This window comes from Coenobita brevimanus, chromosome 102, assembly GCF_032717465.1.
Source record: "Coenobita brevimanus isolate Jiangsu-jjx chromosome 102, ASM3271746v2, whole genome shotgun sequence".
In the NCBI taxonomy this organism is placed as follows: domain Eukaryota; kingdom Metazoa; phylum Arthropoda; class Malacostraca; order Decapoda; family Coenobitidae; genus Coenobita; species Coenobita brevimanus.
The window spans coordinates 13,217,453-13,224,673 of record NC_137055.1 but is presented as its reverse complement, the minus strand read 5'-3'; positions in this window follow the sequence as shown (position 1 = coordinate 13,224,673).

Below are 7,221 nucleotides of genomic sequence, written 5' to 3'. Positions count from 1 at the left end.
GTATAACATAAACTACAAAACATCACTACAAGTTTTTACAAAGATTATTGTAAGATATGGTGGCAGCCCTAAGCCTGTATTTTGTCGTTCAAGGATGCTACCTAGCACTTCTTTCTAAGCCATTTGTCTTGTATACTACACATCATTATATTCTGTCATGGTATATTACCCCATTAAATGCCATCTAAGATGGCATGAAATTTAATATACTGTATAGTAAAACTAATTCCATAGCGCTGTTTTAGCAGACCACAGCATATTTTATTCAGTTAATGACGGACATTTGCTTGCTTGTTCTTGCCACCAGCAAACAATTTTGTTCGGTTTAGTTATGTTGTGAGTCTGTATTGTAAAGGGTATAACCAATTTTCATAATGTACTTACAAATGATGAAGTTTTCTTTGTTTTGCCTATTATTTCCGCCGGCATATAATTACAAATGATATCCATTCACACCTTGTTCCAGGTAAGTAAGGTGGTAGTGAAGGGATTTATTCGGATAGACAGATATAGATATAAACATACTGATAGCTAGACTGAGATAAAGAGATTATGTATATAAATAGATAGATAGACAGATAGATAGATAGATAGATTAAGAGGAAACAGTTATTGTGGGCTCGTGGTCTTTGGTTCCTTGTTTCTCACATTAAAAAAAAAAAAAGGTAGACAGATAGCTACTGTATATATTTATTTATACCCTCGAGATCGAGAAGTCTTCCCTACATCGGCGTGGCCTTCTTGCCCTGGACGCATGAATCAAATTCCAAAAGGCATTTGGAGTTTTTGTTTTCGATCAATTAATGCCAGCAGGGGCGTCAGCTTGTCTCCCACGCTGAAGTGTTCCAGAAGTCGGTAGCCTGACCATGGACCCGTAGACCTCAAAGGGGTAATATGGTACTGGCTGTTGGCGTTGAAGCAGTTCATTAGGGTAACACGTGTGTGTGTGTGTGTGTGTGTGTGTGTGTGTGTGTGTGTGTGTGTGTGTGTGTGCACGTACATACTAACATGCAAATAGATGACTTGGTTACGTGTGATTCATAGATATGCCGATATCCTCAAAGAAAGGGAAAGACGAAATGTCCCGAGCTCTTTCACTCCTGAAGACGTGGTTACACGAAATGTCTCGTTACCTAACCTCACTAAAACCTAACCACGACAAATGTAACAAATTGTAACTTCATACTGAAAAATAAGATAACCAAAGTAGATGCAACCAAATCTAAGCCAGCCATACCTTAACTTGTGAAGCCAAATGTAACCAGATCTAAGCTAACCACACTAAAACCTAACGTAACCACGCCAAATGTAACGAAAATCAAAGCTAACCATACTCATACCTAACGTAACCACGCCAAATGTAATCAGATAAGCTAACCATACTAAAACCTAACACTGTCTATCTATCTATACACCTAGGCTGCTTCCCCCAAGGAAAGGGAGGTAGCCGAGACAGGACGACACACTCCTCATTTACTCATCCATTCAAACACATTCATACGCATCTTAGCCCCAAAGGGGAGAACGAACAGATCCTCACCGCACCACACCGCACAAGGGTCAACTGCGCAATGCAATCAGTGACATCCGCAGCAGGGCCCGACAGCAGAGCTGGGCCACATCATAACAGACCCATCCCCTTACCCGCACCTGACCTGACTAGCTGATCAGACCAAATGCGGGAAATATCCCCTCAGGGCTGCGTCATCATTTATTCATTCACAATTTCTCTCCATTTATTTCTGTCACGCACAGCCACTCTTCCTTGCTCAACAGACATCCCTCTTGCATCCAACGCTCTCTTCACACTGTCCATCCATCCTATTCGTGGTCTTCCTCTCAGCCATACACCTCTCACATCAGATCTAGTTATCTTTTTCACCAATCGCTCATTATCCATTCTCTCCATTTGCCCAAACCATCGCAACACCCTCCGCTCAACTCTACCAGCACAACTACTCCAAATATAATCAAATCTACTTTAACAAACCTAACGAAAGCTCATTTAACCAGTTCCCACAAAACACATAATCTAACTTGCTTGTCAATTTAATCAAGCCAAATCAACCATATTCTAACACCTAACCCGTCCTAACCTAACCTAACCAAGCCTAATCCAGCTTAGCATAACACAGGCCAAAGGGATGTAAGTAAAGCGACTAACCATGACGGTGAAGGTGCCCAGCATGACCAAGTAGCCCCAGCCTCCGTCAGGAGCATCAGCCTCGTCATTAAGGCTCAGCAGCGTCTCTGGCCCACTGTCTTCTTCTTCAAGTATTCTTGTGAGTGGTTTGTTTCCCTCACACACTGGGCACCTGCCTCACAGTTCTGTTGTGTAAACTTCTTGTCTTGTTCTAAACTAGCTTTGCGTAAAGAACCTGTAGACTCTTTCTTCACTTCTTCCTCGTTGAAGCAATTGGTGTTATGATTATGGGTGAAACAGTCCACTTGATCAGTTACATCTTTCTCACCGTGTCTACGCTGACAGGCACTGTTGTTCCTTCCTTGTTCTGATGGATATGCTTCACAACTGACAGAGAATTCTTCACTTACACTACCTACATTCTTATATCGTGTTCCCACAACAGGTTTCTGGTACATTTCAGTCGACCCGTAAGTTGTCCGCCTCGTCGTGAAAGGGTGCCTAGTGGATGCAAATTCGCCTTTCCTCTGTACTGCTGTGGAGTGAGGGTCCTCTTACACGGGGTTGCCAAGAGACAATGCGGCCAAACCGTGGCACACAGCCCTCGAATACTGCATCAATGCTTCATAAGTAGGCCAGACATTAAAATCTATCCTTGATCTCCTTATTGATCTTAGAAGTACACTGCAGCTTATGAACAAGATCGTTTGGTCCCCCTAGGTCTGTGTAAGCCTTCAGTGTATCAGTAGTGTTTAAAATCCCGACTTAGAATATGAATGATGCTTTAGTTTGAAAGTATGGCATACTGTATACTTTGATGATGGGAAGCATTTACTTATTTAAATATAATGTAATACAAGTTATGCTTCAAAGTCACAAAAATGATATACAGTAATCTTTATTCCACAGACGATTCAATATAGACATTAAGTGCCAGAGTTTTCCACCCATTTATAAAATGTAAACTGCAGTGTGTATCAGGCACTTGGCATATATTTTATTTTGCAGACAAAAAAAAAAAAAAACATGTCAGGAGAGGAGACCATCCATCTTAAGGAAACAATCATATTGAGTTAATTATTGGCGATGCGGTGTGATATTTCAGAAGTAACCCAAAGCGAGGCAAGCTGCGGCAGCATCTTCGTAGTCGGCTGCATGCTCTTCAAACGAACGGTAGGAGTAGCCCAATTGGGCGGGAAAACCTGGTGCTGGCAACACTGCTTTCACAATGAGTTACGTTCCCATGCTACCCCGTCAAGGAGTGAGCTAACATTTATGGAGAGAGAGAGAGAGAGAGAACTTTTCATTTCAAGATGCCTTCATATAATGCGTTTAATAGACTGAAGATCGTAGTCAGAAAGAAATACAGACAGAGGAAGACAGTTCCAGAGTTGACTTGTTGCATACATAAAGGACTGGCAGTAAATAAATAAGTAAAAAGATAATTAAAATTACGATGAACTCCAATCGTACCCATGTTTTCTTTTTGCAGGGAGTTTAAGGAAGGAAGTGTGCAGAATCCAAGTCTCCAGTTAATCCTACAAAGAGAATGAAATCTTAGTTACGAGAGCACAAACGACCGTCCTTATAACACGGAAGGGAACATGCAGAACCTTCTCATCCTTCTAGTTCCTCCTCCAGCGAAGAAATCCCATGTTACGACAGCAAATCCATCTTATATATGTTTGAAAATCCCAGCCAGTTTGTTCTATTGGCTTATGTATATTGAAGGGAAAGAAGATGTAGGCTGCCTTGATGGGTTTGGAGAAATTATATAAGAGGTTAGACAGACAAGGAATGTGGAAGGAGTAATAGGGAATGTGGAAAGAGTAATAGATACAGTAGTGAATGTGAAAGGATTAATAATGAATGTGGAAGGAATAACACATAGTGAATATGCAAGGAGTGATAGACATTGAATGTGGAAGGAGTAATAGACAGGGAATGTGGAGGGAGTAATAAGGAATGTGGAGGGAGTAATAAAGAGATAGGGAATGTGGAAGGAGTAATAGATAGTGAATGTGGAAGGAGTAAATGGGAATGTGGATGTGGTAATAGGCAATGAATGTGGAAGGAGTAACAGAAAGGAAATGTGGAAGGAGAGACATAAAGTAACAGGAAAAAAAGGGAGAAGTACGAGGAAAGAAGGACAGACACAGAATGATAAATGTGAAGGGAGACGTAGGCAGCACTACATCAAGTGAGTGGATGATGGTCCCCACCACCTACAACCATAACATTAAATAGGTTGAGAGATTTTTAGTTATTAATGCAAGTCTATATTACACAGTTTTGAAAGATGCCAAACGAGAAGGGATGTGAAAAGAATGGACGTGTTTAATTTGTGGCAAATATTTGGGTTAGTTTAGCCAGCACGAAAATGTTAAATTCAGAGTCACGAAATGAGGTATGTGGGACAGTGTAGGGTGTTACGTCAGACTCTCTCTCTCTCTCTCTCTCCAGTGATATTTGCTGTTGCTAGCGGCGTAATTCATTCAGCTGGTTTGACATTTTATCTGAGCGAGAGAGAAAAAATCAGTTGGGCGCCACATTCAACTTTATTTGGGCGCTGAGTTTAAATGGAGTAATGGGCGCCGATTTTTTTTCTTTTCATGCAACAAAAATGGAACCAAAGGCCAGGAGCCCGCAAACCGTTCCTTCCAAGAGAAAACAAAAACAATACACCAGAGAGCCGAATTCAAGATTCGTTCATTTCGAGGTGCCTGGACGCACTGAGTTTGAAAGACTGGAGATCACAGGAAGTAGGAAATACAGACAGAGGGAGACAGTTCCAGAGTTGACCTGTTGCATAAATGAAGGACTTGGAGTAACGGTTAATTCTTGCATCAGAGAGTTGGGCAGAAAAGGGATGAGAGTTTGTTGTTAGATGGGTCCTAGGCCCCCCGCCCCTGTGGTGGTGGAGGGATGCAAGCAGGCAGTTCAGAGAAACAGTGACTGTTGAGGTAGCAATAGAAAAACAGATAAAGAGGCAACAGTGCGGCAAAGAGACAGAGGTTGAAGGAAGCCAGTAGGAGGAGGAGAGTTAATGAGACGAAAAGCCTTTGACTCCACCCTATTGAGAAGAGCTGTGTGTGGGGAGCCTCCCCACACATGAGAGTTGTACTCTAAACAGGGGTGAATAAAACTCGTGTATAATATCAACAACTGTGCAGGGGTAAAGAAGGCACGGAGTCGGCTTAGCATACCTAATCTCTTGGAAGCTGATTTTACAGGACATGTAATATGATCTTTCGAAGATAAGTGCTAAGAGAATGAAACCCCAAGTATGATTATGGATGATGGAAGGAATATATTGGATATTAGTAAACATTAGTGGGTACTCCTGTGGAAGATTTTGTTGGGTTAATAGGTGTAAGAACTGAGTCTTTGATGCATTATAAATAACAAGATTATTTTTGCCCAATCAGAGATAAGGGCCACGTCAGACATTAGGTGTGCCGTATCCTCATCCTTTGTTTGTTGAAGTAACTGCTGAAATGGACGTTGCGGGAACCGACAGGAAAGGTGAAGGGTGGAATCATCAGCGTACGAGTGGACAGGGTAAGATGTACAAATTAGAATGTCATTGATGAATAAAAGGAAGAGAGTTGGTGATAGGACAGAGCCCTTAGGAACACCACTGTTGATAGATCTAGGAGGAGAACGGTGGTCGTCTGCAGGATCAGCTATAGAACGACCAGAAAGGAAGCTAAATATGCAGACATAGAAAGAAGGGTAGACCGTAAGAGGACAGTTTGGAAATTAAAGATTTATGCCAGATTCGATCGAAAACCATTGAGATGTCAAGTGCAATGGCAATCTTTTCGCCAAAGTCCCGAAAGGAGGATGACCAGGAGTCTGAACGGTAGGTGAGAAGACAGCCAGTGGAACGTCCTTGACAAAACACATACTGACGATCAGAAGAAGGTTGTGATAGGAAAGATTCTTTAAAATTTTTCTGTTACGAATATACTCGAAAACTTTTGAAACACAGGATGTTAAAGCAATTGGGCGATAGCTAGAGGGTTGGGAATGGTCACCCTTCATCGGGAGTGCCTGAATAAGAGCAAGCTTCCAGCAAGAAGGATGGTGGTGGTGCTCACTGACGGTTTATTGTTACTCTATTGATAGATATTATCCGAAAGGAGATATTTGTACTTTTTCAGTTATATTATAGTATTATTGATAGCTACATGCTACCGCTTTATATGAAGGGGTATTTAGGATTCCTTCAGCACTGCCATCACCACCAGACGCCAGACAGAACTAAACATTAGCGGCAGAGAGAGTGAGGCGGGCGTAGTTCACGATGTAAAGAGTGACCGAAGAAAAACATGAGTGATACAAATATTGCTGGACACTGTTTAGTGACAGGGGTCGGCCTACCATCACCTTTGTCTCTGAGTCACTTAACTTACTGTATCCAACTGAAAACTGGTCCAAATTAGAGTCCCCACGGCAGCTCCAGCAATATTATCTGTGCCTGACAAGATGCTAGTCAATATTACCTAAGAATACCATAATTTAAGAACATTTTTAGGCCCTGTTCAGTCTCCTTTTTGTCCCCTTCTAGTTCCTTTTTGTGCACCATGTCCATGCCAGCCCGGTACCCGTCAGGCCGCTCCTAAATATCATACTGTAGGATTTGACCTCCTATATGACTCATGTTCAGAGCCTCCAGATTATTAGATAGATATAGACAGATAGATAGATAAAGATAAAGACATAGATAAATATAGACAGACATATGAATAGATATAGAAAGATAAACAATATAGACAGATATTTATATATTAAGGTATATATTATTATCATCATCATCATCCGGACCTCCTTTCCCACCCTAGGGCAGGATGAGGAGTAGCAATGTCCAGACAGCCCAAATTTGCCCATTCCAGTGGGCAGTGCTTCCATTCACTCATCATTTAAGCCCCCGGAATCCTGGCTCTATCGGATATGCCAAAAACATTCACCGCGTTTTGTAGCTTCACATAAATGTATCTGATATATATATATATATATATATATATATATATATATATATATATATATATATATATATATATATATATATATAT